At 36.9% G+C, this 15,940-nt stretch overlaps 1 long non-coding RNA gene across 2 annotated transcripts; it reads right to left on the bottom strand.

Annotated features, from left to right (window-relative positions):
- Nucleotides 1–3,116: 3,116 nt before the first annotated feature.
- Nucleotides 3,117–14,339, bottom strand: LOC142066829 (uncharacterized). 2 transcript variants are annotated; one of them, XR_012663806.1, is made up of 3 exons: nucleotides 14,254–14,339; nucleotides 13,444–13,561; nucleotides 3,117–9,600 (listed from the first exon to the last, which is right to left on the bottom strand). It is a non-coding gene; the product is annotated as an uncharacterized LOC142066829 (long non-coding RNA). The 2 variants fall into 2 exon arrangements; XR_012663805.1 differs by having other exon boundaries at nucleotides 3,117–13,561.
- Between the last annotated feature and the right edge of the window lie 1,601 nt (nucleotides 14,340–15,940).

Here is a 15,940-nt window from a genome sequence, read left to right as displayed (position 1 = left end):
AACTGTTATTAAAAATAGTTTCATTCTTTTTCTAGCTGAGGACTTTTTTAAGCAAAACCACACTGTGATGCTGTCAAACTAATATAGCACGCAACCTGTCTATGGCATAAAACCAAAGTATATATTAATTAAATAGTAGAAATTGTTGCTCTTTGCCATTTAGGAGTAATCATCTTTGCTGCTGCTGAGAAAAAATAGTGTGATGAAAAATGAAGGTCAGATTCTTATCTGGTATGAACCTACTTTGTTTCAATTGTTTCAGAACGATTACTGGAATTTGCACCTTCTGAAGTCTGTGGTATACAGTCAGTTACCCCTGTAGGAAACAACTTTTAAAAAGCTCTGCTCTATGCTACTTAATGTAATGTTATGCAAAGACTCATGTTATACCCATAAGACCACTCAAAGTATACTTACTAGGTAAGAAAAGTCGCTACCAGACTCCACAGCCGTTGGTGTAAATTGTGCAGTGTAAGCTTCAGGTAAAAACCTGGCTCTTGGCTTCCACCTGCCTGCAGTGGCCAGCCCAGACTATTGCCTTGAAGGTTGCTTTTAATCAGCTTTGGAAACAGCTGATTCTGTAGGAAACATTTTGGTGACATGTTGTGGAGAATCAAAGGTTGAAATGGACACCTCAATATCCGTACAATTTTTTCTGTGGGGGAATGATATCTGGTGATCTACAGTGAATTTACCAGTTTTATCTCTGCTCACTGCTGTCTCTCAGTCCGGGCTGAATTTACACACTGTTTTGCACACATAAACAGCTAAAACCGAATAATCATAATAAAGGAATTTGAAGGAATTATGTGCAAACAGACACAGAGATCTGCCCTATTTTATTTTGGTCTACTCTTTTTTATTCTGACTTTTTCTTACTGGAGCAGGTGATTCTGGTGGGAAAGAACGTGAGTTTCCTTCCTGTTTTAATTCTTTCACTTTAAAAAAAAAATTGTTGATTGGAACTTTCTCTCCCTTATCTGATCCAGTAAAACAGTTAAAGTCTGGTACTGAATGTCAGTAAAATCAAAAGCTGTTATGAGTAACTAGCAGTAGCATTGCACAGTGGATTTCCCAAGGTATTCTGTAATAGAAACAAACATACTCTGGCAGTACAATATTAAGACATACAGCATTTCAGCACTTTCTGTGCTTCCAACAATTAAATTACAGTCTACCCTGTGCTGGGCTATAGGAGGAGGAGCAGAATTCCGTTCCCGTACGACTCTGTGGAGTATTAAACCTAGTTATTTTATTAACTAAAGGCTCTCTTGGGAAAACCAACTAAAATTATCATATCCTCTCACACACATAATGTAATTAAGGTCCCTATACAAAAAGGTACTTAAGCACATGCTTTACCTTAAGCACAAAGGTAGACCTCTTGATTCAATCAGGATTACTGCTGGGTTTAAAATTAAGTGCATGCGTAAGTGCTTTGTATTGAGGTTCCTATCACCAGAATAGCTAGAGAGCTGTCAGGAGATAAGTTTTGCCTTGTTATCCAGAATTAAAATGGATGAGCTACAATGCCTTTTCCCTTCAAATTACTCTTGATGCCTACTCAGAACTTTCTGCACAGTGAAACCTGCAGGATCTCTGAGGTGTCATCTCAAAAATAAAGAAAAAAAATAGGATATTTTTGGTTTGCTATGGGTACCACATCTTTATTTCCTGATTTTAGGCCTTTGGTTGGGATTTCATTAACTGCAAAGGCATTTAAAGGATATTATATATTATCATTGATTTTCTTAAATGACTGTTGTAAATGAACTGACCTAGTGTAAGAATAATTGCTCTGTGAGTCAACTTCTTAGTATATATATTTTTTTGCATGAGCATTATATGGTCAGCACAAGGTGAGCCTCAGTCATCTAACGATGCCAGAATTTTGCATCACTGACCTGTGAGACTGGAAGTGGGACTATCCCCTGGCATAATTCTGTGTCTATGGGCAATGGTGTAGTGGTACTGCTCCAAACGAGGACTTTAGTCATGCCATAGAAATCAGACAGAAATCTCAAATCAAGACTAAAGAAGATAAAAGGAGTTGAATAGCTGGTCTAAGTTACCTGTTCTGGATTTGAACCATTGTAGTGCAAAGATGAAATAACCTATAATGCAATGCTGGCATCCTCAACCATACTTTCATACTCATGTAGCAGTGTATAAGAATGCACACTTATGCTTTCCTACAATATACACATAGACCCAGATGCTCCAAACTTGTGAGGTTCTTGTGTTGGGGTTGGCATTTTTTTGGCAGGGTTGCTTTGACAAATTCAGGAAAATGAAGTAACTCTTGATCTTGAGATCCTTAGCAAGTTTTTTTAATTTTTTCTTTTTTTTTTTAAAGATCATGGTACACCTGCTGAGAAAAGACAGGACAGGACAGAAAGGCCAACGGACTGCTCCATGCTAAATAGGAAAGCTCTGGGGATCAATTTAACATTAGCTAGATATTGCTTTTTATACTTGTGACTTTCAAATGCCGTGAAATGCTTGTAACACAATCTTTTCCTTGCACTACAAACTTGGAGTAGCCAAGGGGAGTGTGTGTCACCCCTCACGCCCCTCCAAAACACAACCATAAGTGTCTGAGGTGTAATGGAAGTATTGTGATTCTCTGGTCATTCTCTGCTGGGCACCAGAAATTTTCATCCCGTCAAATCTCCTGATGGTGGTGAGCCAAGGATGCTGCTGATCATATTTCATTTTCCCTTTAGAAAAAAATTGTTTGTTCATCTGCGTTGTCAGAACCCTATCATTCCTGAGCACTAATTTCAGATAGAAAATGTTGAACAACCAACCACGTGTTATCTTCTGTGTTTTTACATCCACCTGCTTCTTCCACCTTTACTCTTCTGTTCAGTCCTAAATGTACCCTTTCTTCATACCGTCCTGGCTGTCAAATGTATCTTGTACTTCAGCTGAAGGAGAAAATCCCTTAAGCCATGATGCCACATGTTCAATGCAAACAGAAGGAGTTTGGCTTGTGTTAATCTAGGTGTGCTATATTGTATGCACCTGGGGGGTGTCTGTGTAGATGTGGCATATTGAGAAACCATACATTACTTATCTCTGAGCTGTAGCATAGAGAAATAAACAACCATATGGCAAATGAATTAGTTTTTTATTGCTTGAGTTTATTTGTTTCAAAATAGCGCAGTACCACAAATCCAGAATATTAACAGCGCTCCATCTGGAAAGTGGAAGGCTTTGCTGCTTTGCCATCCCAGTGTGTTAGCTTTCTTGAAAAACTTCGGTTGCTCTACCAGCCTCCCTGCCTCGCACCTCAGGGATTTGCCATAGCCAGCGAGGTCAGTGAGAACAGAACATCTTTCTTTTGTCTTTGCTGGACTCGTTAAAAACTCAGACGCACAAAGCAATGTGTCAGATATGTAACAAAGGGAATCAAGTTAGAGATATAGCTAGATGATTTCTTTACTGTGTGATTTCTCTTCCTTTTAAAAGAGAGTGGAATCATTTCTCTTCTGCCATTCTTTGGCTGAAATTGCTGTAGGAGAAAGTCAGTGACTAGTTCTATGCCTTTGTTATTCCAGTATAAAATGGAGATACTTTATACTACAATAAATTAAAAAAACCCACAATTATTATTACAGTATGCAACCCTTATTTGTCATTATTCCTATATTGAAATGCACAGCTATATACCCAGACCTCTAAGGAGCATGTATGTATAACTTAACAAGGTCTGGGTTACCATTCACTTTACTATTGTTTCTTTGTATGTCAGAATAACTTTTTGCCATCTAAATCACTTAAAATAAACTATTCTTGGCCTATATTTATAACCATTATTACCTCTTAGGGGCACAAAGTCACAGTGTTCATAACCACACAACGATGTTCTGATGCACAGCCTGTTTTGCCAAGTTTACAGTCTAACCTCCCTTGTACATAATTAACATGTATTAATGGTTTACCACTTGTGATAACTAACTATGGGCAAACTCATAGCCAGTAACAAACATAATTGCATTATTTTCTGTATGAAAAGTTTAAAGTAGCAATTTTTTAATGCCTATTGTGACAGCCAAAAATATGCCAATGGAAACTTTTGAAATTTTACATTTGAATCATAAGTCAAGAGAAAAGTTGCAGTATAATTCCCCCTTTAAAATGAGGTATGACTAAGAGGTATCAAAACCAAAGAAGAAGATTGTTTGAAGATACAGATTAATATTTGCAAGTAAATAGGCTGCCATGCTTATTGTTTATCATTTGTAAGCAGAGCAGTGGCAACAGGTTGTGTGACTGGTTCCACATCTGTTGCAAAGGCCACGTACAATGTTAAAAGGACTTTCATGCTCAGTGTGTAAAAGGGCCTAGGACAGGTCAGGACCCAGCAAACAAACAGTAACATGGTAGAGAACACAAATGCAAATGTTTGTGTATGAAAATGTATCTGTCCATATGCTTGCTGTACAGAACTGGACACTTTACCTAAGTTCAGATCCTGTTTCTCAACTTGAAGATAATTATCTTTTTCTTTTATTCTTCTGCCCTTATCTCTTCTATCTTCTTTCCCTCAGATGGAACTTCCCATTACTTTCAGATTTTAGGAAGAAAAATTTTACACTTGTGTGTATTCATACATGATCATATTCTCAGTGTCTTTAGCCCTTTTCATCCTTCCTCAAACAACCAGGAAAAGCTTCTACAATCATGAACAATGCAGTTCTAATTATAGGAAAGTGTCATACTGTAGTCAATCTCTCAGCAGTTCTAATTATACGACATAATCAGATAAAATTAATAAATAATGAAAGTTAATTTAGAAGAAGTTCTGCAAAAATGTAAATGACATTTTTACATACAAGTAGAATTTGTAGTTAAACTGAAAAACGTCATAGAATAACTTCATAGTTGCATGCACAAGTCTGAATTCTTTGCTTTGATCTTTTTCCTCAGATGTACTGGAGGATCATGTAGGCTGTCAAATGGACATGCTAATTACCCATTTACAAAATTTTCTGTGCTTAGTAACGAATATAAACTAAAATGAAACTGTACCACAACCTATTCTAGACATGGACAGCAGCACTTTATCTTCTGCCTCTGTACTTATTCGTCCTGTTCAACAGTTGACCATTTCACCTCTATATTTTAAGACCTATGAACCTTAATCATACAAAAGACACATAAAGTCTCTTCATGATGAAAGCAGACTATTATAAAATGCAAATTATTATGTATTTCATATACCTTTCATCCAGATTTAAGTGTCTTGCTTTATTCTTGGCTTCTTGTCCTCTCTCAAAATCAACATGTATTGTTTTATTTTCTGTCTTTCTAATGCTATTATGAAAGACAAAGCACCTAATAGACAAGGTTCTCCTCTGACGCCTGCTTTATTTGGTAATTCCATTTGCTTTTTATGGAGTTTCCCCCCTTACCAGTCAGATTCCTAAACCAGCAGCTAGAAGGGAAAGGTAAGATGTTCAAAAGTGATTAATGATCTAAGGAGTCTGGAATTTTAGCTGTCAAATTTTATTTCCAGTATTTCCTAGAAGTCAGGCTCCTTTATTTATTTGGTGGTACTCAGAGTCAGTATTCACTTTCAAACTTCTGGTCAAATGGACAAAACATACCCCTATTTATAAATCAGTGTTGAACAGGAGCTTTGCCTTTGACTTTCATAGAAAGAGACATCAGAAACACATTTCACTTATAAAGGACACAAGACTTCAAGCTGCCAAAATTCCTTAGCTTCAGTTTACTGTAGCTTTTTCTGGGATCCATAGTCATACTATTGGAGTTGTCTGCAGCATAAGGTATGAGCTTGGAGTTGATCACATCCTCAGAAGAAATGCTTAGTGGTTTAATACCAAAACATTAAATGAAAATAATTTGTTCCATATTTTTCTCCTTAAAAGTGGTGAAAACAATAATGGGGAAACAATGGGCAAAAAAATTCAAAATATGGCCTTGTCTTCCCTGCTTAGTAATGGACTGCCTTGACAACCCTGTGCCCGCTGAATAACTTTTTCTGAATATGCTGGTGTTTGTGCCTGAGAATTCCCGTGCTAATGAGAGTGAAATAGAATAACCGTGATGAAAAAAGCACATTTATCTTCATCTCAATTTTAGCTACTCTGTGTATTCTTAAAGCTCAGCATCTAAAATTATGACAGATAGACTCTTTGCAACTGTTTACGGCTACTGTCACCTCCATCACCACAGTGAGATCAAAGTGATCTTTTAGTTTCATATAAACACTTATCATTGTAACATATCTTACAGAGGTAATAAAAGATACTCCACTACCAGCTTTACTTGGCTCTTCCAGTGCCTTCCCTCTTAAAATCATAACTGGAATTTCCCGGAGGAATGTATTATTTTTGGCAAGCACCTTTTCTATTCCCACAGCTACCCAATAGCACAACTGCCATGGCATACCCTCCCCTTTCATCTGTACCACAGGATCCAACTCCTTCCAGAATATGACTTTGAATTTAACTTTGAATTGGTAAACTCACTGGAAAATCTTATCTCCTGTCATGATTGTGAAAAGCATCCCAAATAAGTGACTTAAGAGATGAAAAGGCAAAAACTGAAGAACTGGGTTTCTTTATGACATTATAAACATGTTTCCCAGAACAACTCCATGATTTCCATGGGATCTAATTTATAGTTCCTGAATACTTAGAACTGGCTATAGTATAAACAGTCAGCAATAAAAAACTCATTCATCATATACACTGGTAATTTGCATTGAAGGTGAAGGATGCCCGACTGACTCACTGTAAATTAACTGCAAGATTATCAAACATTTTGCTGGGTCTAAATTCATGTATGAACCACAGGGGTGGGAGGTTGGGGGAGCAGAGTATGGCAAAATAATGTTGTTTATTATCTTTCTTGAATAAGTACGTATTATTATTATCAGATATTTTCACACACAGGTTTTCAAGGCTTCAGTTTAGTCATTAACATTAGATCTCTTTTGTTGGAGAAGAAACCAATACGGAGATGCAAAATAATCCAGCACACAAGTTCTGGAATTGGAAACAAATCCCATGTTCTTGAGTTTCAGTCTGATGTTTTATTTACTGTATACCACTCTATCCTATATAGGCTATGGTCCTTGAGATTAGAACTATCTAAACTCACGTAAAGCTTACTCCAAATATTGACTTTTGTGGGCTTCAGATTATGCTGCTGGAGTTCCACTGTGTATCAGAGACATACCACAAAATACATCAGATTAGACTACTCTATACTTTTAAATTAATAGCTTTTCTTAATACAACTACCTATAAAATGTATGTTTAGACTTACCTTTCTTCCAAGGCTCCTGTGAAAGGGAATAAAAGTTGATAGACTTCTCGGCAAACAAGTGTTGAATTAGTGCAACAGTGTAGTGTAATTCATTCCTTTTAAGACCGCATTAATGAGTGCTATTGGAAAGACAAATTTGTTCTTCATAGGTTTCTAACTCCTGGGCACCTTTGCGTGTCCATAGAGTTGTTGAGCATTTTTTTTAAGATTGGGTACTTCAAGACAGATTTGAATTCTACTCTTTCAGATACAGTTTTAGTCGTATAGCTTGACTTTCACGACTTGTCCTGTAGGATTTCTCGGCATCAGTTACATGCATAGGTTTTTCCAGGCTAAGGCTTTTAGCTCTGGACTTCTGCCATCAGCTTTATTGAAGCTAAAAATGGACCAAATACAGCAGAACATAGAGGAAGTTTGGTCTTAGGTTGCCAACAGACTACAGTTTTAGAGACCACAATTATCATTCATAAAATTAAGTGCTTAAGAGAAAAAATGTATTAATTTGATAGAAGACTGAAAAGTAAACATTCCATTAAAGCAAAATTAAGCTTTTGTACTTAGTTTATTTCTCCCTTTCTGCTCAGAATAATGTCTTATTTCTCCTGCCCATGCTGACGGAAAATGAATATTAACATATAGGTCTTTGTAAGTTTTATAAAATTACTTTAATACACTTCATGTATCAACTGCAGATATTTTTTCTTCTGCTGTAATAATCACTGAAGAGTAAAGCAGTGACAGCAAATGCTAACATAGGTGTTAGTTTATTTCTTGAGAGAGAGTGTGTGTGTTTCTGTGTGCACGCATGTGTGTGAAATGTAGTTTGTAATCTAAACCTGGCAGGGGGAGCTATTACACTTCAGTAATATTTGTGACCCTAACTTGCTGACAAATCAAGGCAGATAGTTTGCTCTTCCTTAGAAAAATTAAAAGAGATGGTAAAACCAAGGCAGACGACACCCAAACATACTTTTCTAACCTCATATATCTTCCCTTTCTGTCCTAAAAGGAAGCTTGCTCTCTCTGAATGGGGATTCTCATTTAATTTCTAGTGTTGTGGTTCAGCAAAATTAGAAATGTACTTTCCCAGTGAGGGTTATATTCACATCTGGCCTCAGCGCAGCAGGTGAAAAATCTATTCTGTACATCACTTGGTTTATTTCGTTTGGGTTAAATAGCTACCAAAACCATAAAGTATTTGGAAGATAGATTTACATATATGCCAGGATAAAGCTGTATATGAAAATTAGAAATGGGACTTAATTTAAAGATAGTGTTAATAATAATCTGGTTCTTCCAAACTTTGGGAAAATTTGAATTTGACCTTTAAGAATTAGGACTGTTCTGATAATAATCACTTGAACATTAATAACTTTGAGGCAAGTTTTGCAGAGCAGATCAAGTTTAACATACATGTTATCAATTCATACAGGAATTGATTCTAAATTGCTTAGAAAGATGGAAACCCAGACCAATCTCACTGATGACACATTTTTTATAGGAGTGAGAGGAAGTCACAGATTCTAGGACCAGACAAATACTGCTATTTAGAACTTGACTAATTTGACCCCTGAACTCCTGTTTTTACTCATATTTTAAACAGTTTGCTTTAAAGAGAGATTCAAACTACGACAGAAACAAAAAGGGTTTCATGGGTAAGAGGAAACCCCGTTTATATATACTGAACAGGGGAATGCTCACTTCATCACTCCAGAAGCATAATGAACAAAACTCTTCAGATTCAGATGAGTCCTTCCGGGAAAACACCACGCAAAATCAAAAATATATTAAGACATTCTTGGTTTTCTTTCCATTGGTTATCTGCAGTCTTTGATTTCTGTAAGGTTCTCTTTTCCTAATCAGTCCTTGCAAAATTAACAATGACAGCAGGGTTTGCACATGTGACTGCTCACAAAGAATATTTTTAGGAGGTTTCCTCTTTTCTTGTCTTTAATTTATATTGCTTATGTATCTTATGTGTTTGGAGTGCCTAGCAAATGATAGCCAAAATCACAAAAGAAAAAAACCTAGTCCCTTATCACTTATCTTCATCTTCCACTTCACCTCAATTACTTACGTTTAGAAAAGTGACAGTGTTGAAGTCCCACTAAAGGTGTAAATGGATTGAAATTGCGAGACCAAAAATTGAACTGTATCCTGTACACTATTTGCACAGCACTCTTAGAGCAGGATATGGGAAGCACAGCACTGGAAAGCTCTCTCATATGCAGTATCAGGTGTGTTTTCACAACCTCTTAGACTACAGAAATATCCTGCATCTCATATGCATCCCACCTGGAAAGAAAATCATGAGATTGGAGTAAATATTGGAGAAAACATGGGTTTGAGGTCCTTTCTCTTCACTTCATCTGTCTTTTTTCTTAATAGGTGGACATGAATTTGCTCTGCCTATGCTTTAGGCCAGCAGGACACAAGAAAACTGCTCTCCAAAAATCTTAATAATGGACAGCATGAGCTCTTACACTTCAGCAAGAGTTAGTAATGCAGGCTAAGAAGCACTCTGGTTGTGTGGCTTCTGGTTCAGAGCTGGTTTGTTTCTGGCTAATCTGTACCACAGGAAGAGCTAGTCTGTAGCCTGCCATGCACAGGCAACATTTACAAGCATTTTCTCAAACTTGAGGAAGTTACTTTTATTTTAGAAGAAAGCAGAGATCATCACCTAATCCCTTGACCACAGGTGCTGGGACTTTAAGAAGAATAACAAATATCACAACAGTCCCAAAGAAAACAGTGAGAGCTCGCCTTGCTGCTGTTGGCAATTTGAATTTGTGAACAAAGTTCAGGCAAACTATTGGTTTCAGTCTCATTTTACATTCAGGGCAGTGTTGATTTTTGAGTACTTCTGTGGTGTGACCTGAATAGTTTTTACTACACTAGTCAGGATGATTATACCTTTGATGCAGGCTGTAGCCCTTGTGCTTCTGCACCCAGCTCAGTTTTGTCCCCTAAGACTCAGGTAAGAGATCAGCTTTTCCCAGTCATCGCAATTATCATTTGTGTATAACAAACACACAGTCCTCTGTAGACAGATATGATATCTATACAAAGCCTGAAATCTGACTGCATTTTTGCATTCAGATGAGACACACAGATTGTAGACTGTGTGCTCAAAGTGCTGCTCTGTTTTCCAGCAACTTTGATTAAAAGGAAAGTTGGGCTTGTGATAAGGACACTAGACCAGAGGAGGAGAATTTGGTATTATTCCCCGTTCCATTATTGCCCTGAGAAGTCTGTAGAAGTCATTTTATTCCTTGGTATCATCTTTCTAGTCCAATTTTACTGATTTAAAATGTAAATTGGAGATTATTGCTGACTCTGAGACAGGATGTGCCTCTAGACCTAAACCTAATAAACACGGTAAATTAAGATGAGGATGTGCAAGTGAAATATGTACAACTGCTTACCAAATATCAATACACAAATGCCCATTTAAATTTGTGAATTCTGAACTTTATTTACAGATATATTTTCTACTGTAAGTTTATTAAATATTTTGTTCCTTGTAAACAAGAAGTCCTAGTGCTGTTATTCGGGTGCAAGTTTCCTGTATGCTCATGACTTTTTGAATAAAATTCTGGCTTAAAAACCATAATCAATACTTATTTGCAGTGAAGATATAAAGAGTTTGAGTCTGCATGCTTCTGTACAGGGTCCCTGTTGTGCACATTACCACAAAATGCAAAATGTTGTTGTCTGAGAAATTATATAAAACAAAGAGCAAGGCTGTCAATATAAGAGCTCAACAGTTTCTGTCATTTAGTACAGAGAATTAATAGTTTCTTTAAAAAACTTTCTTTCTTTAAGCCTACATATTTCTTATTCACTTTTCCTAGAGAAAAGAAATCCTCTCCTTTCCCACACCCCTTTTCAGGCTAATCCTTTAAATTTGAGAGAGGTGGGCAGCTGTAGCTTAAGCAGTTAGTAAGCAGTTGGAGCATTAGTTGCTGTGCTTTCTTCCTTTGCTCTTGTAAGTACTCCAAATTTTTTAAATTTCACCTTTCTTATATCTGATGGAGAATGTATATTTTCAAAAGGGAGAAGATATGAAGTAAAATTTTTAAGAATTGAAGTGACTTAGAAGCGCAAGGCCTCTTGAAAGGCATTTCTGAGAGGAAAAAAAAGTTGCATTTTGGATTTTTGAATTGTGATGCTTGTGTGGGATAAAAAGCGGGGGAAATTGTGGATGAGGTTGTGAGGGACAGATGCTAAGACTTGAGAGTTGGCTGAAATTAAGAAATAAGGGAATAATGAGCAAAAGTGGTATGAGTTCAAAAGAGGACAATTGTTTGTTTGTTGTGGGGGTGCTATGCAGTGGTGTGTCACACAGAATTAAATTAAACCCGGTTTATAAGTTTAAAAAATGAGTGCTGCTGAGAATATAGTCCTTTTCCAGGGCAGTATATAATTTATCTTCAGTACCTTCAACATATGAAGTCTGAAGAGTTGGAGTTTAATAAGATTGTAAAAGAAGCAACTTTAATATTCAAAATATTAAGTGATTTGGATGGCAACAGGTTTTGAGTAAAGGAAAGCTCAAGGGAAGGAAAGCTTCAGACAGCTTCCCAGAGGTAGCAATAAGCTTTCTCATACAGAAGCTCTGGCTTTTTTTTTCTTTCTTCTTTTTTTAATTTGTTGGCAGTTTCCTTGTTAATTTACCGTCTCACTTGAGGCTTCTCTGCTAATAACATATAAACTAAAGTTTCTTGGGAAGGAGCATCAGCAGCTCAATATGTTTAGCTAATTCTTGTCCTAAACAGTTACGTGCTGTTGCAGTATGCTGTGAAACGTGTACCGCAGTCTCCTGCAAGACAATTGCATTTCAGTGATGGTTACAGTGAGATGACTATCCACGTACTGGGGATATCTGTGTATTGTGTTTTAGAGTGATGTGATAAAATAAATCTTCTTATAGATTTACCACTTTGTCAAAAGTACCTCTAATCATGCTTTTGAGCAATCATGAGATACCCTCAACATCCGCTATTTTTAATTTTTTTTTTATTTAGTGAAACCCCAAATCTAAGATTGATTCCCCTCAATAGGGAACCTTCCTACCTTGCAGGAAGGTTAATGATTAGTGTGGGAAAAGCAGGGTGTCTGAGAATCAGTAGTAACTGATTTACTACTATTAGAAATAAGGAACTTTGTCGTTGCAGGAAAAGAGATGCTCAGTAGCACATTTTAGCATCGCTGCCTCACTCATGGAGGCCCCTGTGTATGGGATGTAAAAGCAAGGAGTGTTTGATTGATGATGACTGGGTCGAGTTCATCTGATGGCTCTCAAAGCTTACAATCTAACTATTATCTCCTGATTAATGTCAGGCATCAAATTCACAGTTGCTAACTATGACGGTCTGTGCCAGACTCTATCTCTGCTGTGAGATGCAGGGAGTACTATTGGTCCCATTTAGATTGTATCAGCCTGCAGTGAGAATTATACTGAGGTGATCAACTACCATGCGATCATTTTAACAGCTCTTGTGGATATTCTGGGTGGGATGCCTAAAACTTATGTGCCCAAGTTTGAGCAAGTCACCTAAGGTTCCCTTAATAGTCACAGAAATACAATAGGTATCTCCAGAGTGTGATTTTTCTGACCTATTTTAGACACTCCCATCTCAGGATAAGATAAATTGCTCTCTGGAGATGCCTGTTTCTCTCTACTGATAATAAAGAGAACTGAGGGTACCTGCCTCAGAACTTGGGCAGATGGTGCCTAAATTAGAGCAGATGAATCACACCTTTGCTATCATTCAGGAAGAGTAAAACAGCATTAGCCTCCTCATTTGGGTGGCAGGGGGGAAGGAAGGAAAATAAGAATAGGGAATTAATGTACCTCCATATACGATGAAAGAGTTCCAATGCTGTCAGATAAAAAGGTGAGTGGTTTATTTCACTTAAGAATCTGGTTAGGATTTCCAGATCAGCACTAGCTTAATCAGAAGATGAAAAGTAAGGAGCAGCTGAGTGTGTAATTAAAGGCAGAAAAGGTAACAAAAGGCAGAATCCTCCCCAAAGACTTCATTTTCCTCCCAAGGCAACCATCAGTCATGTTAGAAGGGAGACCCTTAAGCTCTCTAATTACCCAAATCAATGATGATAATTATTTATACTTACCTGGTGCTTTTTGTACAAAACTTTCAAACCTCTTCAGAAATGGGGGTGGGTATTATTATCCTCAATACATAGAGGGGAAGGCTGAGGCACAGAGTGGCTATAACTTGTCAGAGATGATCTGAATAATAAGTATTGAAGTTAAAATGGGAGCTCAAACATCTTACTCCCTGTCACCTGACCTAAACACTAGCTATCGCTGCTTTTACATCTACCTTTCCTCTCCATTGACAAATGCACAATAAGGACTTGTTCTTAAGGATTTCTAAAGAGTATTTTGGAATGACTCCCAAACTTTTTAGAGGCTCACCTATATTTTTATTTTTTTGTGAAGGCCATGAAAGGAATTCAGCTTCTATTGCCAATAGGAACTGCTAGCTGGAGACAATCTAAGTATAAAATTGACTACTGAGAAAGCAATGTGGAACCATTATGAGAAAGGAGAAAAACTCTCTTGAAAAATTATATTTGGGGTTTTCTGTTTGCTGATTTTATTTTTTTAAGAATTTTAGTAACATTATGACTTTCTCAAATTAAGTTCCAAGATGCATATGGTGGTATTGTTTGTACTGCAAACTGTTCAGTTAACTGAAAGACCTAGGCCTGTTCTCATTCACTTAGGCTAGAAGATGTATTTAAGAGCAAAATAAATTAAAAGTTGTCCACCTCAGTTATCACCAACTCACTTCAGTCAGCACTTGGAATAATTCTGCAGGTGGCTTCCCTGATTTTAACAGCCATGTCCCCTAAGCTTGCTGGAAGCACAACCAATCAAAATGACACTAAAAAGAATATTTAAAACCTCATACGCACCTCTACCACTCATGACATAACGGTTCAAATGAGAAATGTGTCTGCATATGCAAGTTCCAGTGTCCTGAGGGCAGAGCTCCTGCACTCTGAACTCAGCATCTATTTGAGATCAGTGGTCACAGGCACGTTATTCTCTTTTTGTTTACTTTTGTGTCTCAAAAAGATGCTGATTCTGCATTTCTGAAGGCCATAAAAAGCAAAAAAACCTGAAGTCAGGGTATATTGTAGCCGCAGAACACTTAAATAGATGTGATTCCTAAAGACCACATCAAGACAAGGTGTGTGAGAGCCTGACTTTAGTCATGCAGCATGTTCTAGCACTCATATTCTGTTGAAGCTGTATGAAAGTACTTAAAGGTACATCTGTAGCTCAAAATTAAATTACGTATGCATTAGAAACATCAAATCACACTAGAAACATCAAATCTTAGTTGCAACAAATTTAATTAGAAGGGCAAGAACTTTTAAAAATAAAATCTGGGAACCGCAAGCACCGCTGTCTCAAAAGAAATGATTTCATTTAAAACTCTAACTATGAAATTTGGTAGAACTATTAGACATTTTGGAGGGGTGTCTGTATGAAGTGACACTTACCTGATGATTGTTTTGGTGGAGAAATGTTCTTCTGTGGTAGCTAGTTGTCCATGAACAAAAATGAAAGAGATGGCATTTTAAATTTAGAATTTTATGTGGATTCTATAAAATCTGGCAGACTGAGGTCCCAAACCTGAGATGGTGTGTGGGCAGCAACGCTATAATAATATGAATAAAATGACTCTTGCAGAGCACCGGTGACTTCAATTCCATGCACTACAGGCCTAGAGGCCTGTCAGTGAGCAATTCCACCAGAAGATAAGTGAGGGCGCCAGGAATTCCAGATCATCACAGGACAAGCTCTCATGCTCCATGGTAGTACATGGATGGTCTAAGGTCTTACTGAGATGTTTTGGAGGGAAAGGGCCAGTGTGAACACTGGAATAGATATCAAATCAGGTTTTCTTTAAGTCAGAAATAATCCCATTTTTTACAGCTTTTGAAGTCCCTGTTGAGTCACTTTCGAAGCCAATGAACTGATTATCTCCAAATACTTTAGTAGAAACAGCATTTTGTGTTTGGATTCCATAAGATCCTGAGTGCCTTTCCACTCCTGCTGAAATCATTAAGTATGCACAACATTTTTCAGGATTAAGCCTTTATTTTATTATTTTCAATTTTATTTTTAGCTGACATAATCTTCATAGAGAAAATTCTTAAACATCATAGTTTCCCTTGTGATAGTGAGGAAAACTTTTTAAAAAAGTTTGATTTTCATTCTAAATTAAACATCAAAATGAGGGAAAAAAAAGATCATGTTTTTATTTTTTTAAATAGACAGATGAAAGGTTTTGTTATTAATAATTGACATGAAAGCCTTTCGTCTTGAACACTGGTGTATGTAAACCTCAATAAAATCCTAAAAGTGCTTTTGTAGAACAAGAACAGTCACAAAAATCTGAATAAAGCCACCTTTTCAAAGAACATGATGAGAATCTTAGATGTGCAGAGCAACACATTTTACATTCATGCCCTAGTTATTAGGAAGCTTTGAAGTAGTCACTGTTATTGAATACAGTGTATACTGTAATTCATTTACTGCCTTCATGTGGAGCTAAAAAGTTCTAGCCAAAGTGCTTTGGCTATTTTGTGA

The sequence above is a fragment of the Phalacrocorax aristotelis genome, chromosome 1 (assembly GCF_949628215.1).
Source record: "Phalacrocorax aristotelis chromosome 1, bGulAri2.1, whole genome shotgun sequence".
In the NCBI taxonomy this organism is placed as follows: Eukaryota; Metazoa; Chordata; class Aves; order Suliformes; family Phalacrocoracidae; genus Phalacrocorax; species Phalacrocorax aristotelis.
Note: the sequence above shows the minus strand (reverse complement) of the source record. Positions and strands in the feature narration are given on the sequence as shown.